A 17,406-nucleotide genomic window follows, 5' to 3' on the forward strand; every position below is an offset into this window, starting at 1 on the left:
TATGTCACTATGACCATCAATAGCAACATCCTTTCCAAAAATGAAATCCAAAGGAGACTTAGGCAAGTATCCAAAACATGCTTCAAATGGAAATGTTTGAGTTGAAGAGTGCTTGGCTCGATTGTAAGCATGCTGAATGTAGTGCAAATGTTCATCCCACAACTTAGAATGCTTGTTGCAATACCCACGAAGAAGATGTATCATTGTCATGTTCACCACCTTTGTTTGACCATCTATTTGCGAATGAAATGTTGTACTCTTTTTCAATTTGGTGTCCATGAATCCCCACAAGCTTGACCAAAAATTCCCAACAAAGTGAGAATCTCGATCACTAACAATGGATGTGGGCAATCCAAAATGCACCCATACATTCTGAAAGAATAACTGAGCAGTTTGTTCAACTGTAATTTTCTTTTTACATGGCATCAAAATACACATTTTGCTGAACCTATCCACAACTACATACAAATAATCATGACCTATTTTTGACAATGGAAGACCTCCTACAAAATCCATAGAAACACTCTCCCACGATCGTGAAGGAACCAGAAGTGGTGTGTACAATCCTAACTTCCTATTGCTAGGCTTACTGACTGCACATAATGAACATCCTTTAATAAAATGTGACACACTTTCAAGCATACGAGGCCAATAACAATACCTTTGTAGATGTGCCACCATCTTACTTACACCAAAATGACCAACAATAAGAGAAGTATGTGCCTCTCTTATGATGTTGACTCTTTCTCCTTGTGGAATACAAAGCTTGCCAAGATGGTACAACAAGTTATCATGCAAATGATAATCCAATTCCTCTACTTGGTTACCTTGACTCAAGCTTGCATAAACATCCTGAAAGTCATTGTCTAATGCATATTGCTTAATATAATTTTCATGCAAAACAGAATTATGCTTGAGTAAAGTAGTTGCACTAATAAGAGGCCCAGAAAGTATATCAACTACTTTATTGTAGATACCTTTCTTATACCTTATTAACAAGTTGAATTGTTGACGAAAACCCATCCATCGGAAGTGCCTTGATTGCTGCAACTTAGATTGAGATTGCAAGTATTGCAATGGCCGATGATTAGTGTGAATGATTGTTTCCTTAACCATCAAGTAGTGTTTCCACTTTTTCACACTTTGCACCAACGCATACAATTCCTTGTCATATGTAGGATAATTAATCACTGCACCATTTAAAGTTTCCAAATGAAAACAGATAGGCTTACCATGTTGCATGAGGACTGCACCGATGGCGTAGTCACTAGCATCAGCCTAGATCTCAAATGACTGTCTCAAGTCTAGAAGTGCAAGTACTGGAGTTGAACTGATATTTTTCTCCGATGCATCAAAGGCCTTTTGTTGTTTGCATCCCCACTGAAAAACCTTTTTCACACTAGTAAATGCATGCAAAGGAGCTGCTATAGAAGAAAATTTAGCAATGAAATTCCTCCAATATTGGATTGCTCCCAAAAAAATTCTTACCTCAGTAATTGTCTTGGGCCTTGGCCAATTCAAAAGGACATCAACCTTGGAGGGATATATTTTCAACTCACCTCCTCCAACAATATGACCCAAGTAAACTAAAGAAGTTTTTCCAAACTCACACTTTGACATCTTTAAATACAATTGATCTTTCTTTAAGACATCAAGTACTTTTCTCACATGCATGACATGTTCATCACGGGGTTTACTAAAAATTAAGATGTCATCTAAGTAGACTATAACAAACTCATCAATAAATGGCCTCAACACATCATTCATCACACGCATGAAGGTAGAAGGAGTATTACATAAACCAAAAGGCATACTATAGTCATTCAAACAAACCTTGTTTTGTTTTGAATGTCGTCTTCCAAACGTCTACTTCAGCAATTCTAATTTGATGGTAGCCACTCCTTAAGTCCAAATTAGTAAAATAATTTGCATCTTTCAATTGATCAAGTAAATCATCTATTCTAGGTAGTGGGTAACAGTTATTTACCGTAATCTTGTTCAATGCACGGAAGTCCACACACATGCGCCATGTTCCATCTTTCTTTGGCACCAAAACAATAGGTGACCCACATGGTGAAGAAGATGGCATCATGATCCATTTATCCAACAACTCTTGACTTTTTTTTCAATTTATGTACTTTGCATCACTGACATCCTGTACATGCCAATGTTAGGAAGAGGACTATCTTGTTGCAACTGTATCTCATGTTGGATTCCTCTCTTGGGAGGAAATCCTTTTGGTTCCTGAAACATCTCATCATATTGGTTAACAACATCAACCAATTCAGATTTCAATCTTGAATCACAACCTTGAAAAGATTCATTATCAATATCATTCTTGGGTTTGATCATTAGAAGCACAAAATTCTTGCTAGAATTCACTAGTCTTTTCATCTGCCCCGCATTAACAAGTGAAAGATTTAGTTTCTTGCTATGGGCTCTCACAATATATTATACTCCATCTTTGAACAAATGGTATTTGTTTTCATGTCTATGAAAGATATCTCTTCTGTTATATAGATATGGGTTGCCCAAAACTATACCACAAATGTCTAATGGCACAACATCAAGCTCCACTTCATCTATGAAATTTGCAGTAATGGTGAATTTTAATTTACACTTTCTAGTTACTTGCAATTATGCATTGTCACACACCCATCCTAATGGATATGGTTTATGATGTGGAATGGTTTCCAAGTTTAAACTTTTGATAATGTTTTCAGAGATGAGATTGGCTTGAGAGCCACTATTAAAAAGAGTATCAATTTTACTACGTTTTGATATTACCCTTATGTGAAAAAGTTGTATCCTCTTCTTTTCATTTGGAGTTTCATTGTGTAAATTTGAAGTGCTAGTGCTAGCAATGGATTATTTTCCTTTCATACCCATGACTATAATTTTAGTTTCATCACCCAAATCAAATCCCAAATCATTTTGAGTCATTGCAGTTGTTTTTTGTTTTCCCTTGTTGTTGAATTTCTTTGGTTTCATTTCGGGATGAAGCTTCCAACAATGAGCTTCATCGTGACCCTATTTGGAACAATGCTTGCATGTTAATTTCTCTCCTTCCTTCTTAATGGATGAATTTTTATTTCCCTTCCCTTTGGAACCCTTTTCTTTTCCTTTACCCTTAAATGGCTTTTTACTACCCTCTTCTAAAGTATTTTTCCCTTGCACACACACCTCATCTAGATTATTGGGATTAAACATAATGATAGTATACCTAAGGTAACTGCGTAAACCCCCTATATACTTCAAAAAAGTATCTTGTGATTGAAAATCTACACCTAAAATTAGAGACCTTTTTCTAAATTCTTGGGTGTAATCTTGCACATTCTGACCTTTAAGTTGTCTAAAGTTTTTCCAATTCATGATGGCTTTCTGTATATATGCTAGAGGGTAAAATTGTCTTTTAATTGCATCAATGAAATCAGACCAAGAAATTGAGATCTTACCGTGTTTTTTTTATCCCTTCTTATGTCTTTGATTCCCACCATACTATTGTTGCACCCTCCAGCCTCAAGGAAGCTAGCTGAATCTTTATGTCATCATCTTGAAGGTTTTGAATTCTTCAATAGACCTCCAACTGACAAACCCAATTGTCAAGCTTCTCTACATTCACTTCACCATTATACATGGGTAGTTCAAATTTAACATCGAGTTTTAACAACGGTGTTTTACCAGTTCCTTTTGAGGTATATTGATGAGTATGAGTAAGGGTTATATTAGTAGAAGAGGGTGAATATGAATGTGAATATGAAGATAAAGAAAAGCGTGGAGAGGATGGAGGTTTACCTCCATTTCCATTACCTCCTCCTCTTGAAGAACCTTCTCCTTTGGAAGACTTGGAGCTTTCACCCTGCAGTCTGGTATTCCTCTCTTCATATAGGACCTTCACCATCTCTGTCATGTCAAAGAAAGCCTTCCTAAAGACCTTCTCATCCTCTATCATGTTTGTAGGCTCTCCTTCATGAGACATGCTCACTAAAGTCTCAACTGCAACTTGAGGAAGAACTAGTGGTGGATATTGTGGCAACCTTTCACTCCTTCTCCTTCACCCAACTTTAGGGCATTCAACCAACTTCCCTTCTCCTCTCTTGAGCTTCAACCTTGTAAGCATGACATTCACTTGCAAACAGTTAAATCCTTCTTGCACAAAGAAAACCAAGAGCCCTGATACCAAACTTGATTTGATTGGGATAATTAGTTGATGTACTAAATTCCTTTTCAGATTATGTTAAATGTTCTTAAGGATTCATGAGGTTAATTGCAAGTTTAAACATGAGTTTTGAGTGTTTTTATGTAAATTTTATATGCAAATTAACATAAACAAATGACTGAACAACAACATATAATAGACATGAACATCACCATAAACAATATCATAACAACACATAATAAAGGAGTTCACCCCTCCTAGGCTACGTCTCCTTGGTCCAGCTTCTAATGGCTTGGCCTTCTCTATTATGCTCAAAAGTGTGAATGCATCAGTTTACAGTGCTTAGAAAGCTCTAAAACCTATTCCAATGACTCCAAAATGCTCAAAAATTCCTGTGTAGCCTCTTTCTACTCCTGATTTGGTCAAAAACTAAAGAATTTATGGCTTCCCCATGTTTTTCTGCTAATCGCACCACAAATTCCCCAAATTCGACACCATCCTACAAATTCGCCCCAAAACGCACTAACAGAGTGACAATTTTGCTGATTTTTAGGCGAAATTGTGGGACACTTTATATGTCCTCTAACGCCTTAATTCCGCAAATTGTGGCCATATGGGGGCCACGTGCCCGGGCCTAAGCCAATGGTCTGCCGCCCCCACACTGATCCATTCGTGGTCGTATGTAGGTGGCGTGTCCAAGGGCCGACCCCCATGGGCTGGCCCTTCCCCCGAAATGGCGCAAACATTGTATTCAAATAAATGCCACGAACTATAAGGGTTAAGACCTATTGCGATGGCGTGTTGGTATGTGGCTTGTATCGTTGCTTGGTGGTCGTGGGTTCAACCCCCACTACTGCTGCCCGGACCTCGACCTAAAATTTTGGTGGCCCCGGGGCTACCACGTGGCAACCTCTGGCTGGGCCACATGTCAGTTCATGGTTGGCCACCAACCACCCAATCAAAAACCGCCAAATTGCACCTAATGAGAACATGCCGCTTGGCACAATGTGATTCGCCTAAGTTTGTTCACCAGTCAACCTGCCACATAGACCTCCACAATCAGCGCCACATTAGCAATATGGATTGTTGACTGGTCTATCACATTTTTGCAAAAATTCCCCTGTTTGGGAAAGTGAACAAAACATGATTCTAGGAGCATACTGTGTCTGTTTCGCGCGAAACGAGTTACGCCAGATTCAGGATGATGAGAACAACATAGTTGTTCAAGTTCCACACTGAATCGATAACTTTGAATTTTGAATTATTTTTTTGAGCACCTGGTCAAGTAACCATCATACATGTATACAAAAGCCCTAGTTTGGTTGACACTTCTTTAGGCAGAATGCTCCATTACCATCGAGTGTCCATAGCCCCAATGGGTTTGCCTAGTGGTATCACAGGTCAGTACTCGTTGCCAGCAGACATCCATAGCCTTGAAGGGTTAACATCTTAAACCCATTTTACACTGAAGGCTCCAGTCCCATGTTTCCTATCATTTTAGGTTTATATTATAGACATTGATTTTGCTATTGGTAGATGGGGAAGCAACCTTAAAAAGCCCATAGGATGACACCTTTCAGAGTGACTTTGATTACCTGCTTAATGTCTTGGACGCATAAGGTACTTATAGGTACTCAAAGGACATAGCATGAATGATCCATTTTTAATGTGAGATGGATGAGTCTAACCAAAGAATAACCAAAAGATTCCTAAGGGCCTACTAATCATAGTTTTCATATATGATTTTGATTTTAAAGTAGTGTTCCACCATGAACAAAGACTTCAGTAACTCTTCTGCAAGTCTTATTAAAAATGCTCAGATATCGCGCTTTGGTGTTTTTGTTAAAGTATTTAAGTTTTTTTTCATTGGTATCATTGTATGGACCTCTTAATCTTTGTTTCAATCCCCTTAGTATGTTTTGGTAACTATATTTTAAGCAACTGTTTCATATTGATAATCAGAAATGTATATTTTGAGCAACTGTTTCATATTAATAATCAGAAATCTATATGAATATGAAAAATGAAATTCCATAACATAAAAGGTATATAAGCTATGAATAGTTTGGAATTATCATTCAATTCAACTTCTATGAAAAAGATCGCTTAATCAATCATCTTCGTGAAATAGAGGTCTTAAAACAGATAAGTAATAATAAGGCATGAATGAATCATTTTTAACCACTTAAGAAAAAATGAAAGATATCATCAAATTTTTCCCTGAGTGTTCCATTCCATTGATGACTTTTAGTCTTTAAGCATCGTGAACAAACATGATCCATGAATCTGACTTTTTCTTACAAAATAGAAAATTGGTACCAAAATTTTGAGTATTGGTACCAAATTGAGTATTGAAATTCTAGAAACTGAAATTTTGAGTGTTGGTACCAAATTGAGTACCGAAATTTTGACAACTAAAATTTTGAGTACTAATTAGTTGAAATATGGTACCAAACAGTTGGTATGCAGTACCGAACGATGTTGCAATGCAGATATTTCCATCGATTTTAGACATCCAAACTAAATATTAAGGATACTATCTTCACATAAAATTCCAAACATGATGTTCATAGCTTACTTTATTGAAAATAAAAATTAGAAACAAGTCTAACTATCATAAAAAAGTAATAAGTGGGAAAGAATTGTTGTAGTTGAACCATGTTTTTGTTTGAAATAATATTGAGTGAGCCCCAAGGGTAAGCTCAACTGATCGAGTCCTCGTTGTTAAGTACCTCACTGAGAGGTCATAGGGTCAATTCTCCTTGACGCCCTTGGGGTTAGGCCCTGCTAGTCTGGCCGACGGGCTTTAAAAGATTCCCTCCGGGGTTGTTCTGCCCAGATTTTTCTAAGGGAAAAAAATATTGAGTGACAATATTCATTAAAACAATATGCAATTAAAAGCAGCCTCAACATAAATCTGCTATAGGAACATAGATCTCCCATTTTCAACTAGTTGTCTTTTAACCATTAACATTCCTACTTATACAAAATAAAAAACATGAGTGAGATTTGCATTGTATTTTAGAGCTAAAATAACTATTATATGCAACATTTATTTATTTATTATACTACTCTACCAGAGAAAAAGAAATTCATCTCCTCAAGTATAGGAGTATTTCCAATGTAACCATGTGCGTAGCAAGTATAAAAGTGCATTCATGTTCAATTGTAGAATATGGTCTTTAATGTATATATGAGTACAAAGAACCAGTTGTTTTGATGATGATGTCAAGAAGCAATGTAAACTACAAAACGAGATCTATAAACTCAAAATGAGAACTCTAGCCAAAAAACCCCCAAAAAACAACCTAAAAACTAAAAGTGTTGATACCAAAAAAAAAATTGTTTTTGTTTTTTGTTTTTTAATATTTGGGGTAAATTTTCAACATTTTTTAAAAATAAATCCAATGAATGACATTTTTTTGTGCAAAAAACACCCTGAAAACGAAAAGTGTTGATGCTCGAATAACATTTATTTTTTATTTTATTTTTAATTTTTAATTTTTTGTATGGGTAAATTTTCAACATTTTTTAATAACGACGTTAAAAATAAAATATGCATGACTCCGAAAAACCTTAAAATTTCAATGATTTCCATGCATGGCATTAAAGATAAAATATCACGTCTCTAAAAAACCTTAGATTTCCAACGATTTTTAGGCATGGCATTAAAGGTAAAAATTACATCTCTGAAAAGCCTTAAAATTCCAACAATTTTCAGCCATGGTGTTAAAGAAAAAATACTTATAACTGTTTTCAACTATAACATTAAAGATAAAATATAGTGACTTAGAAAAGCCTTAAAATCTTGACAATTTTTCAACCATGGAATTAAAACAAAAAATTATGACTACAAAAAACCTTAAGTTTTCAACATATTTCAACCATGACATTATGGAAAAAAATTATGACTAAAAAAACTTTAAAAATGAACACCTGAATGAAAGAGTCATTATACCAATAGTAGTTTCTTTTTTAAATGTTAAATGTATAGCGATTTTAAAATCTTAGCATAAAACAACTTGACACATTGCAACAAAACTTTAACATAAAGCATCAAATAGACACGCTGTGTAGGCGAATTTGGCCCGTTGTAATGAAAAATTAAAGATCAACCATGAAATTGACACATTGTGGGGGCAGACTCGATCCATTATAACAAGAACTCTAAAATCAAGTATTAACTTGACACATAATGAGATCGGGTTGCTAGTCGAGAATCAACATGGACCCTAGAGAAAATAAATAAGTAAATAAAAATGAAAATTACAAAAGAAAACAAAAATTAAAACATTGAAAAAAATAAAAGCTAAAACAAAAACAAAAAAACAAAAAAATTAAAAAAATAATAACAAATAAATAAAAAAATATATTAAAAAAAAAAACCATGACCCAAAATAAAATAAAAAATCAAATCTTAAAAAAAAAAAAAAAATCAAACATAAAAAATGTAATTTATGTATTCAGGGTTTTGTGATCCATAATGAATTAAGCAAATTCTTTCGATAGAAATCACATAAGAGAAATTTTTGGCCAATGCGTTTCAAACCAACAAGAGTGGTTCATTTTTTTTATAGAGTTTAGGATTTGATCCATAACAAAAATGTTAAAATAAAAATAAAAAAACATTTAAAAAAAACACATTAACAATAATTAAAAAACACAATAATTTTTATAAATAATTACAAAAAAAACATTTTAAAAAATATTGAAATTATATATAAAAAATAAAAATTGAGGTCCCCCAGACCCTGAGAGGGGGCACCGTGACCCAAATCCTCCCCCCGCGCCTAGGGCCGCGACCCCACAGACCCTGTGCAGAGGCAGTATGATTCCCAAAATCACACTGCCTCCGCTTAGGGCTCGTGGGAGTCCAACTCCTCCCACGCACCCAGGGTCGCAGCCCCATTGGCCCTGGGTGGAATTAGACTACCTTCGCCTGAGGCCTGTGGGGCCGTGATTTTTAATTTAATTTAATTTATTTTATTTTAATTATTTGTTTTTAAATTTTTGTTAATGTTTTTATAATTTTTCCCCAAGGAAAAATCGTAATTTTCATTGATTTGTTGAAAATTACATGTTGTACATGCTAGAAGCATATGTTGTAAGAGTGGTCAAAGCCACTGATTGTGATGTTCTATCCAAAAAATAATATCTATCCCAAGCATGGGAGATTATTAAATAATTACATATGATATGTTCTTGTAAATATATAAACATGAAATGTACAAAGGCAAAAATTAAATACATCAAAAATCCCATATATGACAATATAATTAGGGCCTGTTGACCCCATTTTGTTGTTGATCCTCATATGACCAATGGTAGTAGCTGTAGAATTTCTAATCAGATTGTTCTTGAAACATCCAGATCCCTCGTGGCTAGTGGGAGGCCTCTTTGGATAACTGATCATAAATTTGATTGTGTTCCCTGTATATACGATGACAAGAGATATAGTCAAAATGAGTTTTCATCATCATAGTATCATCCAAAATATGTTGGAGTATGTGAATGTGACATCTAGTTTGATGATTAAACCAATTTATGATTAGTTTTGAGTCACCAAAAATCTGTAAGCGACGACATACTTTCTCAAGTGCAAAAAATAATAAATGACGGAGAGAAATAAGTTCAACAAAATTGTTTGTCCCATCCCCCAGACCCATCTGGATCTTATAGTAGTGATTACTAGTGATGTGTAAAAGGATGCCCCTGCCACAACCATGATGCTGAGTCGAGCCATCAAAATATGCCCATGGAGTATTCTTGTCAATAATCTCAGCAGTGATGATGCCCGTTGTGGGGACTCGGTCTTCCTCCGGGATGCAATGATATATAGAGATAAGGTGTGCAGTGACATGCGTCCATCGAGGAATGGTGCCAGTGAAAATGATTTTATTCCTTTGAAGCCAAATACTCCAGCAGATCAGAATAGGTAGATTCTGGATCCTATGTGTTTGTGCAGTCGTCCACCACAGTTGCCAGGCCTCCAAGATGTCCACCCCTTGCCATCTAGATTGAAGATGAAGAAGTGTAAGTACTTCTTGCCAGATAGCAATGGTTATAGGGCATGTAAGAAATAGATGATCAACAGTTTCCAGGTCCTGTTTGCAAAGTGAACACCAAGATGGACCATGATAGGATCGCTTTTGGAGATTATCCCCAGTAGGAACCTTATTTTGGAGAATGCACCACATGAATAATTTGGCTCTAGGTGGCGCCTTCAATTTCCAGAGAACATTCCACCACCAAATAGGGATAGGAGGCTTGTGATCCAAAAATATATGAAAGTAAACATACTTTGGGGAGTATTTTCCATTAAGTGAGTGAGCCCATATAAGTTCATCCTCCCCCTCAGTAATCCGAACATGGGATTCCAAAAGAGAATTTGTATAAGATTGCTAGATGGCATGCCAAATGGGAGGGATGCCCAATATGCCAGAAGATTTGCAGGCTTGTCTAAAGATAGAAGTGTTGCCCTGATCAGCAATATGGGCAAGTCTAGTAAATCCTGCATTGGAGAGATAGTGTAGCAGATCCCGGGGTAGTTGATGAGCGTTCCCGCATCTAGTCCATGGGTCCAACCCAAATGTTTTTTTAATTATTTTCAATGTGTTTTTTTTCAATTTATTTTTTTGATGTTTTTTTTTTAAGTTTTGAAAAAAGAACAGTTTTAATGTTTTTTTTTTGTTGTTGTTATTATTATTATTATTATTATTATTATTATTTTATTTTTTACTTTTTTTAATTTAATTGTGCGTGTTTTTTTTTTTCACTTTTAATTTTATTTTTTTTAAGAATTTTGTTTTTTTTTTAACATTTTTTTTTTGTTATTTTCACTTAATTTTTTATCTGAACCATTTTTTTTTTTGAAAAAAGACTTTAAAAGTCATCATATTTGGATACAAAATTCATAAAAATTTCATAAAATTTGTTACTTTTCCAACCTTTTTTATTCAAAGTTTTCATAAAAATAATTTTTTAACATGTTTTTTTAGCGAAAGGTCGTGAAATACATATTTTTTTAATTATACTTATATGTAAAATGTGTATTTTTTGTCAAGTATTTAAGATTATTATTATTATTTTTTTTAACTAAAACGGTTGTGGATTTTATTTATATATTAAAAACAGAGAGGGACTTTGCCGAGGCAGCCCTGCATACATGGCTGTAATCCTACTTTTGCTGCCTTTGGAGAGAGGCAGTTTCACAAATTATGATAAAGACTTTCCCCATTTACATTTAAGATCCCTTTCATGAGAGTGCTGCCTAAGTTCGCCATGCGGTCTGCTTCCTTGTTGGAATTTCTGAGAATATGATAAAATTTGTATGAATCAAAACTCTGTAGGACCATCTTCAATCTGTCCATGATTTTGTTCAGCCCAACATTGTTGAAATATTCCTCACTGATTAGTTTTTTGATTAAAATTTCTGAGTCTCCAAAAACTTGAATATCTTTGGCTCTTTTCTCTCTGGCAATGTGGCAGGCCTTAAGCAGCCCCAAAATCTCCGCTTGATTGTTTGTTTTCTCGCCAAGGCCCCAGGCAAAAGAAACAGTGGAGAGCCCTTCCGTGAAGTAGATGATCCCACCAGCGCCTGCAGCTCCAGGATTCCCTTTAGACGCTCCGTCAAAGAAAATAGTAGTTAGATTTTGGGTCCTCCACCAGCTTTGAAAGATGTCATCAGTCTCTCTTTTTCTCCAATCCGGGTTTGCTTTCAGGGGAGAGATTCTATACTTTCGGGGATGCGGTTCCAGGGCAAGCCACCTCTTTTCTTCCGGCCTGAGCAAGGAGTCTTCCTTGAAATATTGCTGTTGAGCCGCTTCCAATAGAAGGGCCTTAGCTTTTGCAGCAACATGAGACGGGGAGTGCTGCACATCTTTGAATATCTGCTGATTTCTAGTTAACCACAGTTGCCAACATACAAATTTGGGCAGCGCTATCCAAATTCTGCGCCAAAAGGACTTGGGAGGGATGCTTTTGGGGTAGCTAGAACTCCAAGTCGCAAATAAATCCGGGACAGAGGTTTGCTGAGGGAGAGAGATCTTGAAATCATGGAGAAGAAGCCCCCATACCTCCTTGGCAAAGGCGCAGTCTATAAACAAGTGCTGGGCAGTTTCTAAATGACATCTGCAGAGTGCGCATCTGTGAGGCCCTTCAAACTTCCTTTTTGCCAGATTGTCCCCTGTCAATAACTTGTTGTGTACCAAGGTCCAAAAGAAAAAATTTATTTTTGGGAGAGCTAACGGCTCCCAAACCTGCTTCCAGAAGGCGGGAGAATGGTGGTTGTTCTTGTGTCCTTGAAGAGTCCTGTAACCCTCAGCTGAGGTGTATACTCCAGACTTTCCCCATCCCCATCTATCCTTTTTGACTCTGCTGACTGGGGTGGCATCTTCGAGCAGGTTCTCGAGCTGAATCGATTGGTCTCTTAGGTGCTCTGGGACTCCATGGAAGTCCCATCTTATCCATTCTCCACGGTTGTCCCAGCTTGCCAGATCGTAGACTCTATTTACTCCTGCTCGTTGCAGCCAATTTCTGAGCTCAGCGATATCCTCTCTTTCCTCCAACGGTTCTTTTCCCATAATGCGATCTTTCCATAAGTGAGTGGACTTACCATTTCCGGGAATTCTGTACATGTGTTTTTTGAAGAACTCGCTGCTCTTACAACAGAGCCTCCATACCTGCGAACAGGACGCTGTAGACTGCAGTTGCATTTTGCTTAGCGCTTCTTTATCTGTGTATTTTGAGTGTAAAATCGTGCTAATTGGATGGGAGGGATCGCTGATTATTTTCCACAATAGCTTGCCGCCCAGCGATTTGTTGACTAGGGAGGGGTCCCGAATTTGAAGTCCGCCCTCATCAATTGGCCTCTTAACCGTGTCCCAGTTAACTAAATGCATCTTTTTATCGTTACCTTTCCCGCCTTGCCATAGGAAATTCCTGAGGAGGGTGGCAATCTGATCCGTGACATGTTTGGGGGCAAGGAGAAACGCTGCCTGATAAATGGGCATAGCTGACAGCTGAGATTTTATTAGAATGGATTTGCCGCCTTTAGTTAACCAATATCCTCCCCAGGCAGCGATTTTGGATTTGATTTTGCTGATTATATGAGTCCATAGAGACCTCTTGTTCACCCCTGAGGAAATGGGAAGACCAAGATATCTGAAGCTGTCCCATTTGGCTTGACCTTTGAATCCGAGGATCTTCGAGATATTGGTGATCTCTTGCTGTTCAGTATTCCAACTGTATATTTCGCTTTTGCTCTCGTTGATAAGAGCACCAGTCACCCTGCAGTAACTTTTCAGCACATTGTCGAAGGCTTTCGCTATTCTGGTGGAAACGCCTCCGAGGAGCAGAGAATCGTCTGCGAAGAGGGCATGGTTTAGAGAAGTTGCTGCATTAGAAGGTTTGAGCCCCGGGAGGGAGCCAACGGTTTTTTCAGCTGCTAGCTTTCTACTGAGAGAGTCGGCCATGAGGATATATAGGAAGGGAGAGAGTGGGCATCCCTGCCTGATACCTCTCTGAGCTTGGAAGAAGTTGGTTGGACGACCATTGATGAGAGGGGCAATCCACGGGGATTCTATGCATGCTTTAATGAGCTGGACAAAATGCTGAGAGAAACCAAAAGAAAGCAGGACTTTGCATAGGAACAAACGATTTACTCTATCGAATGCATTCGCCATATCGAGTTTGATCAACATACCTTTCTCACCCCGTTGTTTGCTTGAATGGATGGTCTCCTGAACTTGAATAACATTGTCCATAATATATCTGCCTTCCACGAATCCGCCTTGAGTGTTGGAAATCAACTTTTTGAGCAGTGGCTTGAGTCGATTTGCTAGGAGTTTGGCTATGATTTTGTAAGAAGCATTACACAGCGAGATAGGCCTGAATCTTGCAAAGGTGACTGGATTGGTTTCCTTGGGGATTAAAGCTAGATAGGTGGAGTTGATACCTCCTCCTATCTTAGCTTTTCTCATAAAACCTTTGATCATTTTGAGGAGATCAGATTTGATAACTTCCCAACAGGACTGATAAAAATGGATTGTGAATCCGTCAGGCCCAGGGGCCTTATCGGCTTCCATTGACCAGATTACTTTGATAACCTCCTCATTTGTGATGGGTCTGCATAGGGCTGTGTTTTCATCTGCGTTAACTAGATGGGGAATATTAGATAGAAAGTCATAGACTTCCTCTTCATCGCCTTGAATTCCTTTGTTGTATAGATTCCTGAAGTGTGCTTCAGCAGCGCCTTTCACCTGATCGAAGCCTTTGCAGACATGTCCCTCCAAGGTTTTAATCTCCGCTATATGGTTCTGGGATAGTCTAGCTCTGTATTGTCTGTGGAAGTAAGAAGTGTTTCGGTCCCCTGACTTTAACCATAAACTTCTGGACTTTAATCTCCAATATTCTTCTTCAGTTCGGAAGGCCTGGTAGGTGGATCGTTGTGCTTTGACTTCCTCATCCAGAAGTTCTGCTGTAATATCTTTGTTCTCCATTTCCGTTTGCATTGAATGCAACCTCTGAACTGCCTCTTTTCTCTGGTTGGTTGGATTGGGGTCTGGCTTTTTTATCCACTCCTTCAGCGCATATTTCGTAGCCTTCAACTTCTGTTCCCAGATGTAGCTAGGGGAGCCTGTGATGGGTTTGACCCATGCAGCTTTCACTGTCTCAATAAAACCCGGTTTATCGATCCATAGAGGGCTGAATCGAAAGGGAATGGGGCCCAGATCTTCTTCGTCTTCCAATAGAAGCTGTATTGGCTTATGATCCGAAGTCAATTTGGGCAGGATTTTTGTGTTGGCAATCTTTTTGTTCATCACAAGGGCGCTTTGGATCAGAAATCTGTCCAGCCGGGCAGAGATTTGTTCCGGCCCAACACGATTATTCGACCATGTATACAGCCCATGGACTGGAGGGAAGTCTAAGAGATCCCAGTTCTGAACGAGCTCCTCCACCGTGGCCAGCATGGAGTCTCTGAAACTGGAGCCTCCCCTCTTCTCCTTTGGCTTCAGAACTATATTTAAATCTCCTGCTATGATAATATTATTTGGGGAATGTTGTTCTAGATAAGATGATAGAGAGTACCAGCATTCTCTTTTTTCTGCATAATTTACCGGAACATACAAATTGAAGAGAGAGACAGTCAACTTACTAACTTTGTGCGTCAATTCAGTGTATATCCAATGCTGGGTTTCTTGACAATTATTGAGCTGGAATGTGCTATCTGACCAAAGAGTAGCCAGTCCTCCGGAGGTACCCCTTGCGCTTACTGCCTTGCCTGTATTTTTATTCCACTTTAGCCTGCTGATATCTAGAAGGGAATGCCCTTCAATTTTGGTCTCTTGGAGCATGAGGATGTCTGAGGGTTCAGCTTTAAGAAGATCCTTGACTGCTTCTAATTTTGCAGGGTTCCCCAGTCCTCTGCAATTCCAAGAGACGAACTTCATTATTTACTTAGTGGAGGGGTTGGACCTCCCTTGGAAGGTCTCGGCCTGATATTTCGCCCAATGGACATTTCTATTGTGGCTTGGCTCCCTTGGGTTTTAAGTCTTTCGGCCTCTTCTTCTCTCATTTCTTTACGGGATTTTCTTCCAACTCTTTTCGTAGGACGCTCATAGGCTTCATCCTCCGAAGATCCTGAACTTTCTATTGTTTTTTTCCTTGTAACTTCTGCATATGAAGGGTTGGACGGGCTGCCCTGTGAGGCTTCGACCTGCTTTTCTTTCTCGCCTTCTTTGCTTGGAGGGGTGCTTTCTACATGCACCTGGTTTTCTTGCTCCGGGTCTGTTGGGTTGATCTGTATGCTTGTTGTCCCTTGTACATTTGCTTCCTCTTCTTGGATGGGCTTGGAACTGCTTGGCATCCCTGTTGTCTTTCCTTTGCTAGATCCTTTTTTTGGGTGTGTTGTTTTCTGGACTAGGGTCCATTGTTCCTCTTTTTGTTTGTCTGTTTGCTCTTCTGCCTTCTTCTTGCAATACTTCGTGAAGTGTCCGTGCTCGTGGCAATGTCTGCATTTGAACGGGAGCTGTTCGTAGTCCAGTTCTTGGATATGCACCCAACCTGCAACTGTAAGTTTGATTGCTTCCGGTAACCCCTCCTCCAGATCGACTTCAACACATATTCGAGCGCATGAATACTGATCTTTCCTTGCAGCTTTGTCAATGTATTTACCCAGTGCATTGCCGATGTTTTCAAGGGATTTTTGATTCCAACAGTGGAGAGGCAGGTGGGGAAGTCTCACCCATACCGGGACTGCGGAGGGGACGTCTTGGGAGGGGTCGAAGTCTGGGGACCATTTATTCAGATACAGGCCCTGCGGTCCCATAAAATATGGGCCATTTCTGAAGATTAAGCTTCTGTCTTCCGGGTTTTCAAACACAAAGACAAAGTATCCTTTCCCGACAAAGTAGCTTTTCACACCCTCTTTGATCAGGGGGCTCCAGTTTCTTTGAGTCCAATCTTCTACTGACTTTGGTGAAGGCCAGAGGCCCGTGAACTGGCCGATGAGGCCTCTCTCTGCCAGGTTCAGTGCTGCTTTACACGTCTCTTCTTCAGAAAGGGCAACTGAGGGGATCTTGTCCATCCTCTTGATAAACTTTTGCTGAGCCACCGTTGGGGCTCTCTTCGGGCATGCTTCAACCAGTGCTTTGAATGCCAGAACCTCCGAAGGAGGGGGGCCGGGCCCCCGTTGGGATCCATGTTCTCTGAGGGGCGCCTCAGGACTGAGCGCAGGGGCGCAGCAGCCACAAGGGCGCAAGGAGAGATCTCTGCGGTCAGAAGGAAAGAAGACCCTCCGCGGCAGACAGAGGGCCGAGGCGGCCAACGGCCTCTTGCGCAGGAGAAGTGCGACAGCTAGGTCAGGGCCACAGCGCGATGAGACCTTTTAAGATTATTATTTTTTAGTGACAATTATTTTATGTTTATTGAAGTATTAATTAATGATATATAAATACATAAAAAAATCCTAACCTCAAAATATTAATGTTATTATTATTTTTTTAACTTTTAAAAAAATCATCATAATGAAACATATCAAAGAAAAACAAAAAACACTTGTTTGGAAAGCCATTAAAAAACAAACATCTTAGGACGAAAGACAAGAAGAAGAATAAGAAAACTTGAAAAATGGTTAAATAATCAACATTTAGAAAAAAATGTGCATACTTAGGACATAAGGAAATTTAAAGTGTCAAAAATATGTCTTAAAAATGTTTACGTTTTTCAAAATCCGCATGAAAATCACT

This window comes from Pinus tabuliformis, chromosome 1_2, assembly GCF_031772625.1.
Source record: "Pinus tabuliformis cultivar Carrire ecotype Pingquan chromosome 1_2, CPIR1, whole genome shotgun sequence".
In the NCBI taxonomy this organism is placed as follows: Eukaryota; Viridiplantae; Streptophyta; class Pinopsida; order Pinales; family Pinaceae; genus Pinus; species Pinus tabuliformis.